The sequence below is a fragment of the Lepidochelys kempii genome, chromosome 11, assembly GCF_965140265.1.
Source record: "Lepidochelys kempii isolate rLepKem1 chromosome 11, rLepKem1.hap2, whole genome shotgun sequence".
Classification (NCBI taxonomy): domain Eukaryota; kingdom Metazoa; phylum Chordata; order Testudines; family Cheloniidae; genus Lepidochelys; species Lepidochelys kempii.
Window position 1 is genome coordinate 48,078,210 of NC_133266.1, and position 27,455 is coordinate 48,105,664.

Genomic DNA, 27,455 nt, shown 5'->3' on the forward strand with positions numbered 1-27,455 from the left:
GTGCCCAGACATGGTGCATAAGGGCATGTAAATAACACATTCATAAATGGGCTTGAGTTAGGGGAGTCTAACAGAGTCTGTTTGATTCTAAAGAAGGGTGAGACTAAATCTGTGTAATGTACACACTGATGGCTCTGGTTGAAAGTCTAACTTATGTTATTTTAGACTGAATTTGTCTAAGGTCCCAATTCAACAAAGGTCTTTAGCCCGGGCTGACCTAAGTAGTTCCATTGACTGTATACTGTATTTTCTGTATTTAAACTGTGTTAGTTTTTAGTGGCTTACCTCTTTCGTTGAACACCTTGTTTTTACAGAATCGAATTGCATTTGTGATATTGTCTCAGTAAAAGAAAAGGCTTTTGACATTGAATGAGAGGGACTCGGGGGTGGGAGGGACTGCTGCATATATAGATAGTTCACCAGTTCACGGGGATTTGTTTAGATCAGGATTAACTTCTTGCCCTCCTCCTTTTTGGTGATGAATTAATAAGTAGTGAATTTTACTAATACAATCCCAGTCATTGATGAATTAACTCCAACAAAATTAGCTTTTCTTTTAACTGACTCATTTCTGCCCCCAGATATTGCCCACAATTCCACTGAAATTTATGGTAGTTCATCTGGTAGGCAAAAGTAGGCCCAAATTTGGAACTCATGATTTCAACTGACATTGGAGGACACATTTAAGATTTAGGTAGAATATTTATTTAAAGCTGCATCATCATCCATTTATTGCTTTTTCCATTTTGCAAGCAATTTGAGTTACTAATGAAATTAAAATATAAGAAAGCATGAAGGATCAATTTACTCTACCCTCAAGCAATGCTGTTGGTGTTGTCGAATTTACCACCATCTTTTCATTCATATCTCAGTTTTAAAATAGGAAATGGCTTAAATCTGTTTGCCTTGAAGGAACTGGAATTAATATATTCCATTTTTCCTCATCCCCATCCTCTTTCTCTACATTCACACCAACTCAATATCACACAATTAAAGAAGGGCAATAAAAACTGCAAGGCCCTGGCATCCTTGTTCAGGCAAAATTCCAATACATTTGAAATCCCACTGAATTCTAGCAGAGTTTCTGCTGTGAAAGGATGCCAGGATCTAGCTCTCCAATGCTGTCATGCAAAGTCAGGTGAACAAGCAATCAGCATTCATAGATATTGTGCCAAAACACAATGCGTAGTATACGAGTGGAGATTGATTTGCTGTTGTCTTGCACTGAGATATTTTGCAGGAAATCTGCATCACAGTACATTGTTTTCTGTAGGGATAGATGTCCCCAAGCCCACCAAAATCCAGCAGAAGACACTGCTTTAAACTGTGGGCAGGTATTTTCATCCAAAAATAATATTCTACTGCAACTGTGGAATCTGGAACACTCCTTCAATTATTATAACATCAGCACTACCCTACCATATGTTCCTCTAGCCTCTGTATTAGAAGGGAAATATTTATTTATAGCCCTGGTAAGGTGTCATCCAGCACAGATATGAATAGTACAGGTGGATCTTAACCATAACTCAGAAGCCAAATACCTTGAACTCTGGAAAAATTCAGATCTACATCTGAGTTTTGCAACTGTCACTCTCTTTACAATGGGTCAAGCGAAATCTCTGGAGCTAAACATTCACAGGGTTTGCTGCTTGGACTGCATCTCAAATGGCAAATGACTAATTTCTCTTTTTGAGGCAAGAACACCTTGAAACGGACGAAGCAAGAGCATGCATTTGTTCCCCCCCAACAAACAAACAAATACAGAAAAACCCTACAAATGAACTCTAGACACTTGTTTGGGCCTCTATGCACATCCTTGAGTAAAGACTGTGTAAATTGCACCACCGGCGAAACAGGCCTGGGAGGCATTATATTGCAAAGACACCCAGCCAAAAGGACAATCCTCTCCTTACCTTCCTCTTATTTCAAGTAGTAGAAATCTGCTGCTGATCTGTACCCACAGCAAATTATGCCTTGAGCTAGTTGGGATTTTTTTTAACAAAATGTTTGTCAGAAATGTTAATTCCTTGACAACAAAACTTTTTGCAGGATAGGGTCAGTTTTGATGAATTTCTTAAATTGAAAACAAATATTGGTATTTTTTTAAACGATAGAAATGTTTCATTTTGACACTTTTTTAAATGAAAAATTCCTGTTTTCTGATTTGACATGACTTTATTTTGAAATTTAAGATAGTTATACTTAATTAAAAATGGTTGAAATTGAAACAATGTCTTCAGTTTGATCAAAATGAAAATTTTTGACCCCAACTGGGTTGTTTTTAGGATTTTTGGTTCATGGTTGAGATTTTGACTTTTCATCCCAATTTGGGAAGGGAAAATGTTTCAAAGTCTCAAACTTTTGCAGTACAGGAAAACAGTTTCCTGCCTACCTCAAATTATGACTGTCTTAGCTGTGCTGTTTGGTACATTGTGGGTGGGAGCATTTTGTTTCTATTCATTCCTCACTGCTCCTTGTCAACTTTCCACCCACTGCTCAGGGAGTGGGGAAGGCGACAGGGAAAAATAAGTGGACATGAAATTACAGACAGCACATACAAAGGTACAAAGCCCTGCATGGTTTGAATTGCAAGTCACAAACTAACTACAATCACAATGAAAATTCCCTCTCTGCTCCATAAATCACAGTACTTTGTGTTTTTATATGTCTCAGAGTGAGATGATTTCAGCAAATTCTTGAAGTCATGAAAGCAGAACTAATACAATTCTTTTGGTTGCTTTTTTGGCTTTTCTTTTGGTTGCTTAGGGCAGAGGAGGAGATGTTTATAGTGTGCAAAGAAAGGAGAGAACCTGGGAGAAAATTTTTTAAACATTAAGTGAGTAAAGTGGTGAAAAAGGGGAGAAACTATTAAAACACACTCCTTCTGCTCATTTCCATTGTAGAGGGGGAAAAACTCCCATTAAAGCTTACCAGAGTTAGGAGTGCAGGGTTGAGCCTTTAGTATCATCACTCTGGAAGGCGAATGGACCCGCATTATTAATACTATTACTAGATACATATAGCTAGGAGGCAAGATCTGCGTGCGGTGTCATTCAATAAAAGGTTTTATATACTGTAACAGAAAGCCTTATAATGATGGTAGAGAGCAGCCTACAAAATTAGGTTTTTGTCCTTACTATAATTCTTACAAAAATTGGCCCAAGTAATGATATATTCTGACAATTCTTTGATGACATAATTATTATTAATTGCAGTGAGAGTATATGAAAAACGAGAGCATTACTGCTGAACACACAGAAAAGAACATGTGAACTGTGAAGAGATAAAAGAAATGCTTGTTTGAGTTGAAGTGACAGGACTACACTCAATGCCAGAAAGCCTTGGAAAAGGGTAAAGGGCAATATTTAATTTGTGGAAGCAGAATTAAGTAATGAAAAAATTATTTTTTCCTTAGGAAACTAATACCACACATTAGACTTTCTGCACAAAAGGCCTGAGCCAAAACCTATTGAAATTAATATGAGTTTTTCAATTTACTTACTGGGATTAGGATCAGTCCCCCACCCCCAATTAATTTTCTTGCTTCCTGTGTTCTGGATATTTGGCCCACCTTATGTCAAATATTTGGATTTTGGCGGGTTGTTCACCTGGTTGTACTTGTGTATCTATATCCTCACTGAATTTCATCAGTGGAGTTTGACAGAACCTTGCTAAGCAATACCTAACAAAGATTTTAAAAGGAGTGCTGGCATGCTGAGAAACTTCTCTTGCAGACCTAGCATGTGTGGGCTAATTTATGCTTGACATGCTAGACAGAACTCAGAGGAATTCTGGATATATCTGTAATTTAGACATATGACCTATGAATTCTGAGTAGGAGTAATACATTACATGCTCTCCTCTGGAGACTTGTCTACCAAGAACTTCTTGGTCAGTGTGAGAGTTTGTCTGTAGCACATTAAAAAATTATGCCATTATATTGTGGTTTCTAACAGTTTTAATAATAGAAATGCTCTCAGAACTCATTAGCATTCTTTATGGGACAACATGTGATCGTAATATATTTACAACATGTCTTACACAACATTGTTACTTACTGGTATTAGCAATAGATTTAAAATATAAAGGATCTAATTCTTTCTGACTTACACTAGTATAAATAAAGGGTGACTCCACTGAAGTCAGGAGAGTTATTCCCTGTAAAACTAAAGTAAGTAAAAGGAGAAATCAGCCCATACGGTGGAATTCACCCAGTGCAGAGGGCTCACTGAAGGTCCTCTACACCATTTAAGCTCTGCAGTGAGCCTGCATAGATGGGGAAGAGCAGAGCGGCCATGCAATGGTGGTGGAGGGCTCTCCAGCCCCTGCCCACTGTGGAGTGGCTCTGAGGCTTGCCATTGGAGGAAGCTGGGAGAGGAGAGGGCTGCTTTGCAGTGGCAGCATGGCACAAAGCAGCCATAGCACAGCTGAGGACCAGGGCCTCGCTCAACTTAAATAGCTACTTTGGTATTATGATGGAGAGAATGGAATTCCTGGAAAATGCAGGTACAAGGTTAATACTGTTTTATTAGCAGAGATGCAGCAGCTAACACCCTCTGCCTCTCATCACACTTGCTCTACTCCAGTGACCAGCAACGTCCTGGTTACAATACAGATGAGATTAAAGGGAAAAGCCACAGATATAAAAGCCAAAAGGGCTGGAAGGCAGAGTTGGAAGGCAGAGTTTTCCTATTTAGACGAACAAAAGGCACTTCTAAAAAATGAAAATATTTCCTGAAATGGCCAATTTATGTAGCAGCTGCTACTACCTTACAGCACAATAGATAAATTGCTATTTGTTACACTTCCTTTTAACTTTCATAAAGTCATTGTGAGAGAGAATGTTTTTCCCTATGATGAAATGGAAGCACAAACACACACACACAAAATCCATTTTTAGTAATGTATGTTATGTTTCATTTAGGTCTCCATCCTCCTCACCTCCTTAACAGACTATGCCTATTTATGTAATTTGTGAGCTAGCAACTCAAATGGCCAGATATGCTTTCTTGTAAGTGATGGTCTATAACAATCATAATGAAATCATTGTAAAATAAAAGAAAACGCTCTCCATGTCTGGTAACTTAGAAAACAGTACTGGCCCACTCATACCAAAGCTATCAGAAAATGAATAGGAAAATTCCATTCTAATAAGAAAACATATCTGTATTTAAAAGGAATATTATGTACTGTTATCTAAAGCACTGCTGGACCTGATATTTTGACCTATCACTTCTTTAGTGATAATCATTTAGTCCTAATTGTATTGTGCTTCTAAGATTATTGGTGTCACTATTAAACACATTTAGAACAATAGACTCAAAGAATATTAGAGATGGAAAAATATACTATGGCCATCTTAACACTCTACTACTGCAGTTTTTCCCTATGGAGTCTTTTGAGTGCATAGTCCTGTTGCCTATTCTATGGCTTGTGCATTAATTATATAGATTACTTAAGAATTCCCAGTTACTCCGATAGGTTCTTGTCCCAAGATTGGGCCCAGTATTCTTAAAATTACTGTTCAGCTGGAAACCCTGGTGTGCAACACTCACACTTAGGAACACTTCTGTATTTGTAATAGTTTTATTGATACAATTCACAAAGTTACCAACACTCTAACCCAGCAATGTAGATAGAGATAATACAGGACATACGTCTGAACACCAAAATACACACACCCTCCCTTGCAGAACAGCCTGAAAGGTTAGTCACTAGTCATCGTCAGTGGCCATCATTGTGGCACCGTCCAGGGGCTACATCTCTCCCTCCTCAAGTATGCAGGCTGGGATACAACTTTCATAACACTGATGATACTATACCTAATGCATACTCAGCAGGGGTTTCTCCCCTCGTCCTTATTTGTATTTCCTCACCCTACTAATGTTGGGGTTCCCTTATCCTATAGGTTAATATGTTAAAGATCTCAACCGATTGCCATATATGTCAATTTGATGCTAACACAAGATCCCGTTTGAGCATTTGCCAAAATTTTATCCTAAAATATCCAAGCGTAGTATCAGTTCAAAGTTCTTGTGATTACCTGGTATAAACTTCACCCTTAAACACACCTCTCCCAGTTCCCCAAACCTCAGGGTGACTGTTGGGCCGTTTATCCGTGCCAAAGTTCACAGGCCTCAAAACTTTGTGCCAACTGCTTAAGCTATTGTTTTACAGGAGGTAGGCTGATTGTTTTATACCCTTAATTTCTGCCTGTGCCTCACTCAGCAAATACTTATACCTATAGGCTGCAGTCCTGGCCCAGTTTGTCAAACACAATCCAGTTCTCTGACTTAAAGATGCAACACAATTATTATTACAACCGGTGAGTGTCCAGTAGGGGCACTTATCCAGGACTGTGACAGATGGGAACACGGTTTTCATTTGCCATGTTGTGAACTAAGTGAAAAGATAGACAGCTACTATTTATATTTAGGCTGATTTGTTTTATGAAACTGCCATTCAGTTTTGTATTGGAAAGTACAGTACATCCATCTCAATCTTATGCTGAATAGAACTGATAATGTACTTTCTCTTCATGGTACTTCTCCCTGTATTACAAGTATTGGTGGGGGATGCCAAGAGTAATTTTAGATTTTTTTTTTGAACTCTGTGTTGGATTGCCGTTGCTGACATGCTAGATGTTGGGTCTCAATTTATTTGGGATTTTAATAATGTGCTTCTTAGTACTCTACCTGAGACACGCCTCAAGTTACTATGGGTATTACGTGAAATCTATTTACAGCAAGCTGTCTGCTACATAAAGTAGCAAAAACAAAGTAGATCTTGAATTAAAAAAAAGTAGGTAAAGAGAAAAAAAACACAACCACCATTCAAATCTGCTACAGCTCAGCTGGAGAAGTTCAAGAGAGGGAAGGGGAAAAGCCCTGATAGTAAGGAGTTTTTTTAAACAGATCAATAGATCAGCCTGGCACAAATATGTATACTACTCACTGTTTGTCGTGAAACAATCACCCAGCCTGCTCGCTGGGAAGATAGTGTGCCCACATTCTATATAAAATATTTGCGACAGCATCTGTATTATATCTGAAATATGGACAAATCCTTCAGGTTTCACACTTGCAAAAGAAAAGGCTTGTAACTAGGTGCAAACTAATGTGCAGTGCATTCTTTAAAAAAAATCACATGGCATATGTAATATAGCATACTATATATACATACCATATATATGTGGGCATAACAAACATGATAGGTTGTGTGGTAATTAAGACATACAACATCTTTGGACACACTGTACATCATCAGAACTAAAACTGATGGCTGTTATCTGTGATATAACATCTTATAACAAGGCAGTCTGGACTATGTTATTTCTGAGTTGACAGAGCAATATTTTCTCCTCTGCTTCTGCAATTGGCATGCAGCAAAAGAAAGCAAAATTTGCGAGGGTAGAGGGGGAGGTTTCAGCATGCTACTCCCTTTGTGAGACTCCACAGAGGCACTTTCTCTGGAACTCCATGGGCTGTAGCTGTTTTTTGGGAGCAGGAGGAGTGTAGCTTCTCTTCCCATTGTTCTTTAAGTTTATGGGCAGAGGATAGCTTAATGGGTATTAATGCTGCTTCAAGCAGAAGTGAACCTACATTAATGACATCACTGTCCAACCACGGGGCAATAAACTAATGGCAATACTGATCTTTCAGGCAAGTCATGGTGGTGCACTAGAGAGAGAGAAGAGGGGCTAGTAGCTAATTGATTACAGGGATCCACCAGCAATTTTCCCTCTCACCTATGGGGTTTGCTGCAGCCCTAAACATGAAGTCACAACTCTGGAATAGCCTGGCAGGAAGAGTCTGTGTTTGAGCAATTTCTCACTCCTTTCTCCCTATAGGCTATCCAGTGCAGAGCCCAGTTACGTGGGCATTGCACAGGGCTAAGGATTTGGGCCCAGATTTTAAAAAGTACTTAAGCATCGCTGTGTTCAGGGTTGCAACACCTGACTGAATTTGACGCCTAAATCTCATTTTCAAAGAAGGATTTACACACTTCGGAGCTAAAATCCCTTTGACAGTTGACTGTGTTTAAGCACACCTATGTACCTAATTCTCTTTTGAAAATGAGATTTAGGCATCTAAATTAGTTAAGCATCAAAATGCTGAGCGTAAATAATACCTAAATACCTTTTAGCTATCTGGACCTTGGTTCTTACTGAATAAATAGAGCAAAGAAACAATTAATAAATTAATAATTTTGTATTAAATGTTCATGCTGTTTTTGCCATTTAAATGATATAATTATTATAACATTTTTTTAAAATATTGAGTCTATTTAATTAAAATAAAATTCATTTGTATTACAGTGTGACCTCAATCTCCCAACTATGCTCAGGGTCCATTGCGCTGGGCTCTGTAGGAACATATAATAAGAGACAGTCTCCAGCCTTAAAGAGCTCACAATCTAAATAGACAAGTCCTACAACGAGGAAACAAAGACAAAGAGCAGTGAAGTGATTTGTCCGGTGTCACATAGCAGATCATTAGCAGGGCTAGGAATAGAATCCAGGTTCTGGTTCTGAACCCTGGACTGATTCTCAGCCTAGTGCTCTGCCTACAGCCTCATGCTGGCTTTCAGTTGCACCTTTTAATTTCTATTTATCATCTTCTTTTTCTTTAGGAGAGACCACATTAACTGCATTCCAGATTCTACCTAGTAATTTATCAGGTATTGAATTTCAACATACCAGGATGAAATCCCCTGGTAAAGGTCTCCTCTTTTTCACATCTTAATAGCTACGATGTCTCAGTGCTTTGGAACCTCATTTAGCATTGTCAGTAATTCCAGTACTTCTGAGTATTCTAGAGCTCATTTCATTAGGTCCCACTGATTTGAATATAGTCATCGTAACTAGGCATTCTATAGCTTGTTCCTCCTTGATCCCAGTATTGCATTGTAATATCTCACTTTCCCCATTAGTTATTCTATTGTGTCTTTATGCTGTATTTATCCCTTTTATTAATGATAATTAATACTTATATAGAACTTTCATATTCAAAACACTCTACAGCATTAATCTTAACTGTAATTTCACTTAGTGAAATCTGAGGGAACACATTGTTTTCCAGCCTTATTTTTGTCATCTGATTCGCTCTTCCGCTGTTAGATAGCAGACATCCACGTCTCTTTGTTGTCCTCCAGTTGCGTCTGTATTCTTCATTGCTGTAGTTTTAATCAGTGTTTTCAGGAATTATGATTAAAATCATTATTTTTCATAATCTTATAGCACTCAAAACATGCTAGGAATTTCACAAGAAGACAAGTTTCAGAGTAGCAGCCGTGTTAGTCTATATCCGCAAAAAGAAAAGGAGGACTTGTGGCACCTTAGAGACTAACAAATTTATTTGAGCATAAGCTTTCGTGAGCTACATCTCACTTCATCGGATGCATGCAGTGGAAAATACAGTGAGGAGATTTATATACTCACAGAACATGAAAAAATGGGTGTTATCATACACACTGTAAGGAGAGAGATCACTTAAGATGAGCTATTACCAGCAGGAGAGCTGGGGGAAAAAAGCCTTTTGTAGTGATAATCAAGGTGGGCCATTTCCAGCAACATGGGGAAATAGTTTTACTTTGTGTAATGACCCATCCACTCCCAGTCTTTATTCAAGCCTAAGTTAATTGTATTCAGTTTGCAAATTAATTCCACTTCAGTAGTCTCTCATTGGAGTCTGTTTTTGATTTTTGAAGTTTTTTTGTTGAAGAATTGCCACTTTTAAGTCTGTAATCGAGTGACCAGAGAGATTGAAGTGTTCTCCGACTGGTTTTTGAATGTTATAATAATAATAATAATAATAATGTTATAATTCTTGACAAAAAGACAGTCTCTGTCCAAAAGAGCTTACAGTATAAGACATAAGGTGTGACACTACAAGTAGAAGTGACAAACAGCGGTGGGGGTTGGAGTGCAGAAGGATGACGTATACAGAAATTATTCACTTTAGATTTGTAAACACCCTGATAATTTAGTTATAATTCAAAGCAGAAGGAAAATGCACCTAAAGATTGACATGAATACTAAAATGGGTCAACCGGAAACAAAACTGTTTTTTTTTTTTTTGAAGCTTTCTTCTAGACACAGAAGTTGAAAAAATTAATTGTAGATCAAATGAAACATTTAATTAAACCCAAAACAAAATATCATCTTTTCTTTTTGAGTTTTTAAACCTTTTTTAATAAAACTGGTTTGTTTTTTTAATAAAACTGAAATAAAATTCAAAATGAAATGTCATTTCAAATTGAAAAATTAAAATGTTTCTTCAAAATGTCAAAACAACATCTCTTTTTAAATTGTGGGAGTTTTTTGACTGCAAAAATTAAGTGACACAAATTTAATGTTTCAGCCAACATGAATATGTATTTTTCAGCAACAAAAAGTTTCATCTGAAAAATTTTGCCCAGCTGTATTGATACCAGGATGCAACATTGCCCACCGAAGGTCACTAATTCAATCCATAGCCCCCTATAAAATTGTTATTTGTATCACGGAGGAAATAAAATCTGCATTTCCATTTTGTAGTTGTATTTCTACTTGGGGTGCTGCTGTGGCACTCAGGTATCCAAGGGAAATGCCTTCTGTATTTGATAGATAGCTTTATTATGTTTTAGCCAAAACACCAGGTCCAGATTGGGCTGTTAGAGTGGACAAATGCATAATTGATAATCCCATTATTGGACCACAAAGCCGGTCTGCGGGTGTAGAATAGGAGAACTGATCTATGCTCCATTCTCCATTTCCTAACAAGAACAAGGGGATCCCAGTTCAGTTCGCCTCCTCAATACCATTTGCTGAGAATAATGTCTTCAGGGACAGTGGGTGAAGGATCCTCTCTGTGGTTCTCCTTCTAGGACTGGGGGAGGGAGCAAGGGCACGAGTTGTCCAATGACAATCTCTAAGGGCATCAGGGCAAGCGGAAATGTGTTTGAGTGATGCAGGGGAACCAGTGGCAGTAGTCACATAGGGAATGACTGAGGACACTAGTTTTGTGGTGCGCATCAGTGAATATGAAAGAGAGAGAACATGTAACGGGCAGAAAGTGGACGAAAGTGGAGTTAGGGAAGAGAGGGAGAGAATGAAAGAATAATCCAAAAAGAAGAAGAGAGCAAAAAGGGTGGGGTGGGGGAAGAAGGAGAAGAGAAAGTTGTAAAGGGAGAATAGTTAGATTGCAGGAAAATGGATACTGACATAGATGGAGGGAAAGAGGTACTACATACAGTTGAAGGAAAGAAAACCTCAAGTGAAGAAACAAAGGGAGAGGAGATGGAGGAGGAGTAAAGCGAGGCAGAATGTTACTTTAGAATTTTGAATAGCTTTTAGTGCCAAGATATTACAATACTTTCTAAAAAATGATATACACAGACACAATCAGGGTCCTCCCATAAAATTCTACCATGACTCTCCAGTTTACATGATCCATTTGTTTATATTTCACAGACATATACAGTTGTGGAAATTGAGAGGAGTTAATGCAGAATTTGTGAACTGCATAAAAAATACTGCCTGGGGCCAATTCCAGCAACTCATGTGGGTGTGAAAGGAATGGATATCAGATAAGATGGAAGACTGGTGTGAGGAAAGAGGAGGGGGTGGTTGGTTGGAATTGTGGAGGAAGTGGGGGCTGCTGAATTAAGATGGTATGAAGAGAGTCTAGGATGAGTGTCATTATGCTGTGGGCTCACCAAATCATATTGCTGAGCTACTTTGGACCTGCCGGGTTGGCCCAAAGGTGACTAGTGCCACTACAATGACTTTTATATTTTTCACTACGATAGCCATATGCTGTATAAATAGTGTCTCACTGTAAACATAAAACTTATGTAATCAAGTTTTAATTTTGGATAAGAAAAGATGTCTAATAGTGTTTGCGGGAAGAATGTTAATTTTAGATGCAGGAAGGCAGATGTTTTATGGAATAGATTTAGGGCCAGATCCACAATTCATGTAAGTGGGTGAATTTCCTGGATCAGTGCCCATTTGCACCAGCCAATTAACTGGCCCTTAAGATACAGCTGGTTGGGCTAACCTGCCAAATACTTGTGATCTGGAACAAAAGTCCCCAAAACCAGATTATCAGCTGGTATAAACTGATATAGTGCCATTGAAATCATCTGTTGAGAATCCGGCCCCTTTGTCATCACTAAAACTATACTGCTAACTAACAGTGTTTTTTATGAGGACGAAAAAGGTCATAGAAAATATTTTTGCAGTGAAATTTATATCAACAATATATTAAATTAAATATCTTCCCTAAAGGTGGCATTTCACCAAATTCAGTTCTCTGAAAAAGCTTTTCCAGGAACAGATGTTTGCAAACCGGTCACTTTTTCCAGTAGGAAATTAGAATACTGACCTAAGAATACTTACAGACAAGATGCGGTAGGAGTAACAACAGTAGGCAAGAATCTAAATTAGCTGTAAAGAGCACGCTTCTCACATTCAACTTGACTGAGCCGAGAAGGGTGAAGAATGAAAATTCCTGTGAGAGACACTGACTTTGCTGATTTTGTTGTCTTTGCATTGTAGTTATGTCACAGCCTGTTTGGAATGAGAAAAGGAAGTGTGAGAGAGTAATAATGTCGTTGTTCCTGAAGGCTTGTAGCTGGGCTCTGACCTTTGAACATTATTAATGGTCTGGCTAGCACTGATTTGTTAATTTGTGCTCTGCTATTGGCAAAAGAGACAAGCCAACAGTATCATCTCCAAATGGCCTCTCTATTTGACTAACAAATTTATTTGAGCATAAGCTTTCGTGAGCTACAGCTTACTTCATCTGATGCATCCAATGAAGTGAGCTGTAGGTCACGAAAGCTTATGCTCAAATAAATTTGTTAGTCTCTAAGGTGCCACAAGTTCTCCTTTTCTTTTTGCGAATACAGACTAACACCGCTGCTACTCTGAAACCTCTCTATTTGAGGTTTCCACTTCCCTTCTAGAGGGAACCTAACCTGAAGCTACTGATGGCCTTTTATCTACCTACATGACTAGTAGTCTATGTAGTTCAAACTGGTAAGTAACAATAGGAGATGTTGGCAAGGTTAGGAGGCCAGTGGTAGGATTAAGAGGAGTGAACTATAAGGAACAAAACAATTGTAAATTCTTTTTACAAAGCATTTTGAGTTTTAATATTTTTTTTCTTCAAAATGAACCATCTATATTATGCCACAACCAATTGTTAATAGAAGACTAAATTGTGTTATTAGCTTTGCCAGCTCTCTGGTCTTGAAGGCTGGTGTTCAGCTTACTTTTGTCATATCAGACAACGTGTGAATTTTGCTTTAGGTTGCATTGATTTGTTAGAAGCTACCCTGCACTTTTGCCGATAGCAGAGCACAAATGAATGTATCTTTAGAAATCTCCCCTTCAGTTTTCTGCTCCTTTTAAGAATGTAACCCCCAGGATATGCATAACCTTTTTTTTCCCATCTCCTTGGCTGATAACAACTTGAAATAGCAAAAGGTAATTATCCCTATGGAAAATTTAGATCATTGCAGGGATTGAACTTTTGTTACATTTTGACAATGACATACATGAAATATAAAAAGGCTAGGAAAGTATTTGAAATGTTAAACTGGAATTTGCATACAGTTAAATACAGTGTGCTTGATTCCATTCTCATTTATGCCTGTATTATATTTGAGAATCCAGTGAATCCTATCATAAAGGACCAACAAAAATCACATGAACTCAAGTGACCTAATAAAAGTGAAGCAAAATTATACTCATTAGGCAAAATTTCAGTCTCACTTCCAGTGGAGTAATTTAGTTGAATTCAATGGAGTTATTCTGAATTATTCTGAGATTAAGATGTGAAGCAAGAAGTTCGAAGACACTGTGAGACAGTCTCTTAAGGCAGAAAATTGGCTATTAGGGCTGGATGGGGAATGAGAGGATGAACCTGAATGTATCTATCCTGCCCCATCAGATCAACATTGTCTAGAAGCATGCCATTACTAGACAAGAATCTAGGATACATTTTTGAGTGCATTTTGTAGCAGAGGATTCTTAGTCAAATAGAATTTGTATATCATAGGTGTTACAAGTACCCTCATTTATATTTCTTCCACTATTTTCCATGACATTTTCTGTATCATTGTTTGTTTAAAATCAACTTGATATGTTAATGCAGTTATTTTGATTTCAAAATATTGCAAATTATTCAAAATGCAAACTTAACCCCCCCCAAATATCAAGTATTCACAACCAGTCTTTAAAGAGAAATAGAACCTAAAATATCAATACATTCCCACGAGCACAAACAATGGAATCTCTGTGCTGTACACAAAATACAATGCAAATTTGTATTGAACTTGCACTTTATTTTTAAGTGAATATAATTCAGCTAATGATAGAAACAGCTAACTACTAGGATGTCAATTACTCTCAAACAGCAAAGGCATCAGTGTTCAGATAAGCATGTGTCTTATACTGAAAGCTATGCTAATAAAAGCAAACACTGAGACTTAAATTCTGCCCTCTGGGAACTCTTTGGGTGAAACTGGAGGAGAAAGTTTCCTTCTCCAAGGCTGCAGAATAGTAGTGAAGCCCCTCCAAGGTTGCTAACCAAGTCTAAAGGCTGGAATGCTATCATGATGTGCATTTTGATAGTGTCTAGTTGCCTCGGTTAGGATCCAGGGGGCCCATTGTGCTAGACACTGTACATAGTTCCTACCTGATAGGTGTATTAAAAAAAAAAAAAGACAATAATACAGAAGTAAAGCTACAATGTAGTTTTATACAAACTGAACCAGTGATGATATTGTATTTTAATCATTCTTAGGTACAGTAGTGGCTTCATTTTCATGTTCAGTAGTTCTAAAATGTTGCAGAATTGGATCCTAACTCCTTTTTAATCCTAAATCAATGATTATCAATGAATGCTTCTGTGGAGAGTAAGGGAGTTGTGTGGTTTTTATAACTATTATATGCCTTTCTAGTTACCTGTGCTATTATCCTGCCTGAATGCATGGGATTAAACCAAAGGGGGCTGTAAGACGGAAACCAACAGGAAACAACACCTTATTGTTGCCATCGTTTTATCAGAAGGAATACCAAGCATCCTTGGGGAAAGGCATTTTAATCAGCTCCACGTCCCTGGGGATAAAGTGCTTACAGGGGCCAAATGCATTTGGGCCTGTCATGTTAACATGGTTGATAAATGGGGGAGAAGGGGCAGGCTGCAGCCCAGAGATCCAATACAAGAGTGGTTGAACCGTGAGAGAGGAAGCCATGCCTGTCACTTTGGAGAGAGACGAAAAGGGGTAGAGTGCAGCTTGTTCTGTAACCACAGCTTCTCACAGACAAGTCCAACTCCCCCTGTTCAATCTTTCCATCTAGGTTTTCCAATCTAGCTATCCCCAGTTATATCTGTCTAGCTGCCTTCTGACCCACCTTCTGCTCTCAGTTATCACTGCAATCAGGCTTATTTACTTATGTTCTGCAAACAGTACTTATTCACCCTGATTCACCTGTAACACTGTTTTTTTCACCCTTGGCCTCAGTGCAGTTACTTCATTGGCTTCCCAAATCTTGGGAGACAGGCCAGTCCTTGCCTACAGACAGCCCCCCAACCTGAAGCAAATACTCACCAGCAACCACATACCACACAACGGAACCACTAACCCAGGAACCTATCCTTGCAACAAAACCCGTTGCCAACTGTGCCCACATATCTATTCAGGGGACACCATCACAGGGCCTAATAACATCAGCCACACTATCAGAGGCTCGTTCACCTGCACATCCACCAATGTGATATATGCCATCATGTGCCAGCAATGCCATGTACATTGGTCAAACTGGACAGTCTCTACGTAAAAGAGTAAATGGACACAAATCAGATGTCAAGAATTATAACATTCATAAACCAGTCGGAGAACACTTCAATCTCTCTGGTCACGCGATTACAGACATGAAAGTCGCTATTTTACAACAAAAAAACTTCAAATCCAGACTCCAGCGAGAAACTGCTGAATTGGAATTCATTTGCAAATTGGATACAATTAACTTAGGCTTGAATAGAGACTGGAAGTGGCTTAGTCATTGTGCAAGGTAGCCTATTTTCCCTTGTTTTTTCCTACCCTCCCCCCCGACGTTCTTGTTAAACCCTGGATTTGTGCTGGAAATGGCCCACCTTGATTATCATACACATTGTAAGGAGAGTGATCACTTTAGATAAGCTATTACCAGCAGGAGAGTGGGGTGGGAGGAGGTATTTTTTCATGCTTTGTGTGTATATAATAAGATCGTCTAAACTTTCCACAGTATGCATCCGATGAAGTGAGCTGTAGCTCATGGAAGCTTATGCTCAGATAAATTGGTTAGTCTCTAAGGTGCCACAAGTACTTCTTTTCTTTTGGCTTCTCAGTGTAGTTCATTTGGATTTACACTGCTGTAAGTGAGAAGTATATCAAGTCCTATATTCACAGAACCTTATGTATTAAAGGTTAGCTCTAAGAACGTGGTGTTGGGGACAGAGCATCCCCGAGCAAAATGTTAAATAGGTGAGGGAAAGGAAGAAAGGGATATCATCCGGCTGGTTGCAGTTATTTTGAAGAAAAGTGTCACGCAGTGTGGGGAGACTCAGAGAAGCATCGTGTAGGGAGCAGCAATTTCAGAGTAATTCACCCTTAATTGCAAATGTCTTTTGTTTTTACTGTTTTGTCACCGTCCTTTTGGTGTATTTTTACACATCTGCTCTGCATTGTAAATGAATGGTTCTCAGAGACTACACTATATTTATTACATGACATAGCTATACCTGGCAGATTGCCTGAAAAGGGAACGTTTCTCCCACTGTAGTTAATAAAGGATAAACCTTTACAATATGAAACAGCTGGAATGTACACAGGCTGAAATTATACTGACTAAAGCCTGAAGATTGTCGACAAGTGCGGAGTGAAGTTTGTTTGACTTTGATGACATGATGCCATATGTCATTATTGACACTGTCACCTGCCCACGGCAAGGATGAATACTGGTCAAATTTCCAAGAGGATTATCGTCTAGAAAGGGCAAACCTGAACATTTCTCCATTCGAATTCATCACTAAAATGTCACCCCCCCCCCCGGTTCAGTTGAAATCCTCTCTGTTGCAAAAAGACCTAGGAAATGGGTTCTGTGCAGGAGAGTCCTGCAGGGCTGGGGGAAGAGTGGTGTTGGACCTGCTATTACGGTCCAGCGGCTGTGTTTGTGTGTCTAAGCACAGCAACTCCTGGAGTTTTGGCCAGTGGATACTAATAGTAAGAGATCTATTGGTTACTTTCCAGCACTACTCCCAGCTCAATCTTAACACATCCAGCACCAGTAATGCCCCTCTAAGCATCTGTAGATAGGGCTGGTAAGGAGAACAGTTCTATAGTCCACAAGATGTGTTGTACAGTACTCTGTTTGACCTCTCCCCATCCTGTCCTCGCTTTGGTGCCTTTTTAAGTCATATATAGCCATGGAAGGGTGAGAGAGCAGGATCCTGGCCACAGATGAGTTGGTATCAGAGCAAGATGGGCAGTGCAGAGGACAGTGAGGTATGTTCCATGATTTCCAGGAGATATAGAAAGCAACCTGTACTAGAAAGGTATTATTTTCCATACCCTCAACTTCAGTCAGCACTGATTCTGGCACCTGGCAGCTCATCCTGTAGCACAGGGTTCTCTAACCCTACACTTTCATGCAATGATGCCACTGCATCAGTTTTATTATGAGAGCAGAAAGCATATCCAGTGTCTCTAAAATTATGCTCAATGGATCAATGCCACTCCACTGCAGAAAGTGAATAAATGCAAGAAGCTTCTACAGTGATGAATGTGGAATCTATTAATGCCGCCAACTGGTCAGAAAATAGAAGCAGGGACTAGATGTTTCTGGATTACAAGTAGCAATCCAATCCTGGCTGGTAGGGACTAAAAGCTGTTATCTTCCAATAGCTCTTTCCAGTGGTCTCAGTCCAGACAGCTGTGGGTAAGTATCAAGACACCAGCACAGTTGGAACTAATTTGTCCTCCTGGTTGGTATCTCAGCAGAGAAGTCAAAGAATGAATGAGTTGTGTGAGCTGAACTATGTCAGGGCAGGAGCAGTGCAGGGCAGCTTGCACTCATTGTCTGAGCTGTTCCTATTCTTTGCTTAGGGAACTCCACTTGTTAAAGCTGTCAATCAGGGACCTCAGTAATCATGAAAAAAAATGAATATAATTATTGCTCAGCTGCATATTCCTAACTATGGCATGACGGAGAAAAATAATTATAGTTTAAAAGAGTACATCTGTAAATATGTGATTTTTTTTATTTCATTGGATTATTATTAGCTGGTTAGATTCAGACACACGCATTCATGTTGAATAGTACCTTACTCCCTGAGTATAGTTATTGACTTCAGGGATCTATTTGAAGAGTAAGGTTTTATTCCATGTGAAAAAGAGTTACAGAATCTGGCCTGTAATTTGTATATGTGACTTTACAATTTGTCACTTTTCTACTTTTACAAATTAGCTATTTAACACTACTTTTTCAACACTTTATTTCTTCCTGTATTTTGCATGTTATAATATAAGGTTTGATTGTAACAAGAGACAAGTTGTGCTTGAATATAGGAAGAACCTATATGTTAGTATTAAACATGCCTGAGGGACATTACCAGGGGAAAAAGAAAAGGAGTACTTGTGGCACCTTAGAGACTAACCAATTTATTTGAGCATAAGCTTTCATGAGCTACAGCTCACTTCATCAGATGCATACTGTGGAAAGTGTAGAAGATCTTTTTATACACACAAAGCATGAAAAATTACCTCCCCTCACCCCACTCTCCTGCTGGTAATAGCTTATCTAAAGTGACCACTCTCCTTACAATGTGTATGATAATCAAGGTGGGCCATTTCCAGCACAAATCCAGGGTTTAACAAGAACGTCTGGGGGGGGGTAGGAAAAAACAAGGGGAAATAGGTTACCTTGCATAATGACTTAGCCACCCACAGTCTCTATTCAAGCCTAAGTTAATTGTATCCAATTTGCAAATGAATTTCAATTCAACAGTTTCTCGCTGGCGTCTGGATTTGAAGTTTTTTTGTTGTAATATCGCAACTTTCATGTCTGTAATCGCGTGACCAGAGAGATTGAAGTGTTCTCCGACTGGTTTATGAATGTTATGTTGTACAGATACAGACAGACATCATCTTCCTTTCCAAATGCAAACAGAAGGACATCGTACCAAAAGGACTGAAGGTAAAAAATCCATTACAATCTACATACCACACAGACTATGCTGACAGCTTGTGCCACACGCTCTCAGAGAAACTGCGGAACCACCTGATCAACATCCTCTACAGCAAACAGGGAAAGATTAAGAATGAGCTCTCAAAAATGGATACTCTCATAAAAAACCAACCTTCCACACAAACTTCCTCGTGGCTGGACTTTACTAAAACTAGACAAGCTATTTACAACACACACTTTGCTTCTCTACAAAAGAAAAAGCACACTAAACTTTCTAAACTACTACAAGCCACAAGGGGCCACAGCAATGGTTCCCTCAACCCACCCAGCAATATTGTTAACCTATCCAACTATACTCTCAGCCCAGCAGAAGCAGCTGTCCTATCTCGGGGCCTCTCCTTCTGCCCCTCCACCCCCACGAACATGATACAGTTCTGTGGTGACCTAGAATCCTATTTTCGACGTCTCTGACTCAAGGAATATTTCCAACATACCTCTGAACAACATACTAATCCACAGAGACTCCCTACCAACACTACAGAAAGAAGGATTCTAGGTGGACTCCTCCTGAAGGTTGAAACAGCAGTCTACATAGAGTGCTTCCGCCGACGTGCACGGGCTGAAATTGTGGAAAAGCAGCACCACTTGCCCCATAACCTCAGCCGTGTGGAACACAATGCCATCCACAGCCTCAGAAACAACTCTGACATCATAATCAAAAAGGCTGACAAAGGAGGTGCTGTTGTCATCATGAATAGGTCGGAATATGAACAAGAGGCTGCTCGGCAGCTCTCCAACACCACTTTCTACAAGCCATTACCCTCTGATCCCACTGAGAATTACCAAAAGAAACTACAGCATTTGCTCAAGAAACTCCCTGAAAAAGCAGAAGATCAAATCCGCACAGACACACCCCTGGAACCCCGACCTGGGATATTCTATCTACTACCCAAGATCCATAAACCTGGAAATCCTGGGCGCCCCATCATCTCAGGCATTGGCACCCTGACAGCAGGATTGTCTGGCTATGTAGACTCCCTCCTCAGGCTCTACGCTACCAGCACTCCCAGCTACCTTCGAGACACCACTGACTTCCTGAGGAAACTACAATCCATTGGTGATCTTCCTGATAACACCATCCTGGCCACTATGGATATAGAAGCCCTCTACACCAACATTCCACACAAAGATGGACTACGAGCCGTCAAGAACACTATCCCCGATAATGTCACGGCTAACCTGGTGGCTGAACTTTGTGACTTTGTCCTTACCCATAACTATTTCACATTTGGGGACAATGTATACCTTCAGAATAGCGGCACTGCTATGGGTACCCGCATGGCCCCACAGTATGCCAACATTTTTATGGCTGACTTAGAACAACGCTTCCTCAGCTCTTGTCCCCTAACGCCCCTACTCTACTTGCGCTATATTGATGACATCGTCATCGTCTGGACCCATGGAAAAGAAGCCCTTGAGGAATTCCACCATGATTTCAACAATTTCCATCCCACCATCAACCTCAGCCTGGTCCAGTCCACACAAGAGATCCACTTCCTGGACACTACAGTGCTAATAAACGATGGTCACATAAACACCACCCTATACCGGAAACCTACTGACCACTATTCATACCTACATGCCTCCAGCTTTCACCCTGACCACACCACACGATCCATCGTCTACAGCCAAGCTCTGCGATGGGGAGAGGGATAGCTCAGTGGTTTGAGCATTGGCCTGCTAAACCCAGGGTTGTGAGTTCAATCCTTGAGGGGGCCATTTAGGGATCTGGGGCAAAAATTGGGGATTGGCCCTGCTTTGAGCAGGGGGTTGGACTAGATGATCTCCTGAGGTCCCTTCCAATCCTGATATTCTATGATTCTATGATACAACCGCATTTGCTCCAACCCCTCAGACAGAGACAAACACCTACAAGATCTCTATCAAGCATTCTTACAACTACAATACCCACCTGCGGAAGTGAAGAAACAGATTGATAGAGCCAGAAGAGTTCAAGAAGTCACCTACTACAGGACAGGCCTAACAAAGAAAATAACAGAACGCCACTAGCCGTCACCTTCAGCCCCCAACTAAAACCCCTCCAACGCATTATTAAGGATCTACAACCTATCCTGAAGGATGACCCAACATTCTCACAAATCTTGGGAGACAGGCCAGTCCTTGCCTACAGACAGCCCCCCAACCTGAAGCAAATGCTCACCCGCAACCACATACCACACAACAGAACCACTAACCCAGGAACCTATCCTTGCAACAAAACCCGTTGCCAATTGTGCCCACATATCTATTCAGGGGACACCATCACAGGGCCTAATAACATCAGCCACACTATCAGAGGTTCGTTCACCTGCACATCCACCAATGTGATATATGCCATCATGTGCCAGCAATGCCCCTCTGCCATGTACATTGGTCAAACTGGACAGTCTCTACGTAAAAGAGTAAATGGACACAAATCAGATGTCAAGAATTATAACATTCATAAACCAGTCGGAGAACACTTCAATCTCTCTGGTCACGCGATTACAGACATGAAAGTTGCGATATTACAACAAAAAAACTTCAAATCCAGACTCCAGCGAGAAACTGTTGAATTGGAATTCATTTGCAAATTGGATACAATTAACTTAGGCTTGAATAGAGACTGTGGGTGGCTAAGTCATTATGCAAGGTAACCTATTTCCCCTTGTTTTTTTCCTACCCCCCCCCCCCCCAGACGTTCTTGTTAAACCCTGGATTTGTGCTGGAAATGGCCCACCTTGATTATCATACACATTGTAAGGAGAGTGGTCACTTTAGATAAGCTATTACCAGCAGGAGAGTGGGTTTGTGTGTGTGTGTGTGTGGGGGGGGGGTGTGTGAGAAAACCTGGATTTGTGCTGGAAATGGCCCAACTTGATTATCATACACATTGTAAGGAGAGTGATCACTTTAGATAAGCTATTACCAGCAGGAGAGTGGGGTGAGGGGAGGTAATTTTTCATGCTTTGTGTATATAAAAAATCTTCTACACTTTCCACAGTATGCATCCAATGAAGTGAGCTGTAGCTCATGAAAGCTTATGCTCAAATAAATTGGTTAGTCTCTAAGGTGCCACAAGTACTCCCTTTCTTTTTGCGAATACAGACTAACACGGCTGTTACTCTATTACCAGGGGAGTAGCTTACACCTTGGCACAGTGTAGACTTATAGCTCCACAGTCTTGTTTATTTCAGAATGTTGACCTTACTTGAGTCTATTATTAATGAAAACCTCGGTGAAAATAAATTTCTTCCGTGAGACTACTTTGAAATCCTGTGAAAAAACTGAAAGGATTGTTTGACTGCAAAGAATTCATAATCTGAGACAAGAAAGATGTGATAGGGTATGAAAGACAGAATATGGCTATCCAATAACCTTTCAATCTTTTGCAAAGTGAAAAAGTAGGTAACAATACAGATTTGTAAAACTGATAATATACCTGCAGAGGATACAATTTCTTTGCAATATTGTGGTTTTACTAAACAAAGGTCATATGAGAACTGGAGTAAGCTACATAATGTGCATATTGGGTCTGAACACAAAGTCATCCAGCATAGTGGATTGTTTCATTATAAAGATCCATGAAAACAGGTAGCAAACTAATAATGTTTGAAGACACAGTAGATTTGAACGCAACAATAAAGTATCTCTTGAAAGTCTGCTAATCAGTCATTTCAACAGCGTGAAGGGATTTACTCAACAGGAAGTGGAAGCTTGAATGAAATGCAAGAAAAGTTTTAAACTATTACCAACCCAACCAGTCAGTATATCAACAATCTAAAATACACTCACTCATACCAGCATTCGTGAAATGCTGTTTAGTGAAACAATACAGAAAAAAGTCATTAAAATGGATCTTATGAAACAGTACTAGGTTGAGTCTGGAATAGAAAGTCTAACTTACTGTTAAATTTGTTCTCTAATTTGAAGAACTGTACCCTTAAGAAAGGCTTGTGAAGCCAATGCTTCAATTTAGGGTTGAGGTTTTTTGAACCAATACATAAGAATTTCTCTAGTAGCAAGGAATAAAGTGAATCACGGGACAATAAAGGGCATGTTTTGTATGAACATGAGTGTTCTAAAGTAGTTGTGAGCAGGTGCTTTTCACATGGGAGGAATGAAATTTATACATACAGAATTACTCCAAACAAAGCACCCATACTACCTGGAGTCCAAATTCATCACCCTTCTGAGGGGTTTGGGTATTAACAAAGAAACAATGTTACAATAAAATTCAACCTAAATTTTCTTGCTATGGTTGTTGGTATCCTGTACTCTTCTCTGAGGATACCTTAAATCCTCTGTTCCAAGGGAGCGAATCCTTCTTCTCTTATCTTCAGATGTGTTAGGGTGCCATTAGCAGCTACAAACAAAGCCCTTTAAAGACAAATATATGGGCCAGTTAGATCACCCAGGAAACTAGATATGGCTGACATAGGAGGGAGTTAAGTAGCTTGATTGGGTTTAGGAGGGATCACTTTCACCTGTAGGGAGCCTGATGTGCTAATTAGTTCACCAGCTGGATAGCGCTGAGAAGAAAGCAAGCAATATAAAAGACCTTACCAGAAAACAGGAAAGTGGACTTTGTGTGAGTGTTGTAATGTGATGTTCCTGGAACATAAACTACAATAAAAACATTTGCTAGAGGTGCCCTTTCATAAAAAGGGGCCTATCAGCCAGTGTTTGTGGGAGCAAGAATGGGAAACCCATTCACACCAGCTGATGTAAAAGTCATCTACTTCAGTAAGTTGACTTAACCTATTTAACCCTTTCCCAGTTCATACCTGTTATCAGGGTGGTGTATTTCAGGCAAATACCACCAACATTTTACAGTATATGGTCTCTGAATGGATTGTTGTCCTCAAATATTTTTGAGGAAAGCATAGTGAAGCTATAGGGGATGGTGGAAGATAATGTCTAAACTGTGGAGAGGAAGGAAAAAACAGACTAATAATGAAGATCGTACATTGATTAGTAAGGTGGTCGTACTACTACTGAACAATCACTGTGGACCTAGGATGTGTAAATGTGTGCAGACCAGGTAATACAAATACACTATAGCCTGGATCTCTTATTTGTAATGATAAAATGTAATAAGTCTCTCAGCAGACATTGTTTCATCTGCATACATTTGTATATTGGGCCAGAGTGATATATTAAATTGTTCCTCCTAGCATCCTAGAGAAAAATCTACCTTTTCTCAATCTGCCATCCTCAAGGAAATTAGAGACCTATCACACTGTGGTTGGAGTGAAGTCAAGACTGACTGACTTTATTTCCTGTTTACATGGTCTTACCTCCTTGTCTATGTCCCCTATTGGCCACTCTATCCATTCACAACAAACACCACACCTTCCTTTTAGAAAAGGAAAGGACAATTAAAATCTTTATTCAAATATTATATTGAACATATAGTAGGAATAAATTATCTACACAAAACAAGAGTAAACAGTCCTATGAAAGACAGGGTATGCTACCTGAACCTTCAGTCTTGTGTCAGGGATTTATTCTGCCGCTTTAAGACATTTGGCGACTAGTCCTTTGACTTTCTTTAATTCTCAATGTCTTATGTAATCCTCCAGTAATGCTGTAGACACTTTCTCTAGTGGGATATCTCCTTTGAGGGAGAAGATTTGAAGGACATGCTGGTAATTCTGTATGGGTAGATGGGGTGTTGTTCACAGGTTCAGTCTTAGGGTGTATTGGAGGTCCACCTGGTGACAGCACAAAATGACACTGATTCTGATAAATGACTCCTGCTGACACCCTTACAAAATAGAATTGAGATGTCCTGGCACATCCTTACACTCTCCCTTCTTTTTGAGAATCTTTCACCCAAACATGATCTCCTGGAGTCAGTATTGCCAAGGATTTGACCCTTTGTCACTGACAAAGTCCTTCTTCTCATGGGTTTGTTATTGAATTTCTGAAGTCTAAGGGAGTCAGGCCAGCAGGGGTGGGAAAGGATGGTTGGAATAGTGGACCTCAACTTCCTTCTCATCAAGTGTTCTAGAGAGCTGAATCTATTTGCTAGAGGTGTTTACCAGTCACAGATACTCATATCACCCTGTTGGTCAAGTAGTAAGTACTGCATATATGATACCTTCTAAGAGAAGCTCCTCCTGTTTACACTGGTGTATCACCTGTGGTGACATTGCTTGTGTACCTGGGAGAATCAAAAACTGAAACCTCATGAGTCTTATCTGAAAATGTTGTATCCTAAGTGGTAACTCATCAAGATTTTTGAACCTAGAAGAGCAACTAGCAGTTTGTGGTCAGTTTCCACATGAAATCTTATGCCCACTGGAAAGCCTCTGAAATGTCTGTGTAGTGGGTATGGCTTCTTTTTCTATTTGGGCATCGTGCTGCTCTGTATTGGGGAGTGCTCATGAGGCATACGCTGCTTGGCATCTCTAAAGTGATTCTGGAATAACTGTTACATCAGCACCTGTCTATTTTAAAGTCTATTTTATACTTTCCCAGTGTGATTGTGGTGATCCATGGTGGTTCTTTTTATCATCTCCTAAAACCTCAGGTTATGCAATCTGTGTCTTTTTGGATCTTTTTCTTGAAAGGCAATGGCTATCATTCATTTAGACTGGCAGACCGCTGCATAATCCCTTTTTAAATTTTTTTTCTGCATGTAGTGTCCCTTGCTGGACAGTGGCATTCACAGAGAAATGGTCTGCCATGCTCTTGTGGCATTCTGTTTCTTTATTTAGTATAAGCATAGCCCTCTCTGGATCCCTTTGTGATTATTCTGGTCTGGATGGCTATTGTTTCTGTGCAGACAGAGGTGTTTTTCCGCCTGATATCCTTGGCTTCTACAGTGGGTTCCTCATCAAAGTTATTCCTGAGAAGATTGTTGTTCATGTATTGACTTCAGGGAACTATGTTGTTCACTGTCTCTAGTCTGAGGTTAGGATCATTTTAGAATCTGATTGTAACAGTGGTGAGAGATGGAACTTGTACCAGCACTCTAGTTGCTATTAGCATTAATTAGGTTCCCCATAAAAGGCCTAATTGGTCAGGGGTGTGCCCAGCAGCGTATTAACGCCTAGACCGAGGGTGGCAAATTTGCAGGGGCGGCAAATTTATAATAGCAGCCAGAAGTTGCTTCCCCTGGTGCCGGTTCCCGCCCTCCGCCCCTGGCCCCGCCCCAACTCCACCCATTCCCTGCCCCCTCCCTGTCCCTATTGGTCCCCTTCCCCAAATCCCCGCCCGGGCCCCGCCTCCTCTCCTGAGCATGCTGCGTTTTCTCCCTCTTCCCCCCTCCTTCGCGAAGCTGTTTCCCATGCAAGCACGGGCAGGGAGCGGGGAGAAGCAGGATTTGGCGGTGTGCTCAGGGGAGGAGGCGGAGACAAGCTGGGGCAGTGGGGGCGACAATTATTTCAGGGCCTAGGGGCAACAAAATCTTTAATCCGCCACTGGGTGTGCCTTATTACCAGGACAGAGTGGGGTTAGGCAGTTAATGAGCTCATTAGCCCATTAACCAGGCAAGGTATTTAAAAAGAGCATTGGCTGAAAATGCTGGGTGGTGGGGGAGAGTGAAGCAGGTGAGAGAAGGCTAAGAGTGCATGACAGGGAAGCTCTGAGTAGATACACATCAGTGTACACTCACCCCTCAGGAGAAGGGGTCAGATAGCTTGAAAAGAGTGCAAAAGTGTGGATGCATGCAGGGCCATCCTTACTCATACGCAAAGTATGCAGCTGCATAGGGCACCAGGAAATTTGGTGCCCCAAATTTCCTGGTGCCCTGCACAGCTGCGTGTTGCTCCAGCCCCAGCCCCGCCTCTTCCTACCCCCACTTCCCTGAGCTCTGCAGCAGGGCCAGGCCTGCACTCAACCCCCTGCCCCCCAAGCCAGCCCCCCTACCCCCGGAGGCCTAGAGTCTGAGGGCTGTGTAGGGCCCCAGAATAGCGTGGATATGTATTGCTGGAGGGAGGGAGACACTAAACATCAGCATGTACTTTATTTACAGCAAGAAAGTCTCAGAGCGGTTGATGTTTGTGGAAGAGGGGGAGGGACAGTAGATGTGACATCACACTGATAGCTGGCTGTCCTTCCGCCCAATGAGTCTCTATGGCAAGTACTTTATTCATCTCCCCCTAGGTACAGTGTCAGATTAAGAAAACGATGAGGAGTCTGGTGGCACCTTAAAGACTAACAGATTTATTTGGGCATAAGCTTTTGG

The 27,455-nt window shown here is 40.3% G+C and overlaps 1 long non-coding RNA gene across 1 annotated transcript in view; it reads right to left on the reverse strand.

Annotated features, from left to right (window-relative positions):
• The window catches only part of LOC140895314 (uncharacterized), a 57,423-nt gene that overhangs the window by 21,980 nt on the left and 7,988 nt on the right, over positions 1-27,455 (reverse strand). Inside the window, exon 2 of the long non-coding RNA XR_012154166.1 lies at positions 12,383-12,553. This is a non-coding gene — a long non-coding RNA (uncharacterized lncRNA). The remainder of the gene's footprint in view (positions 1-12,382; positions 12,554-27,455) is intronic.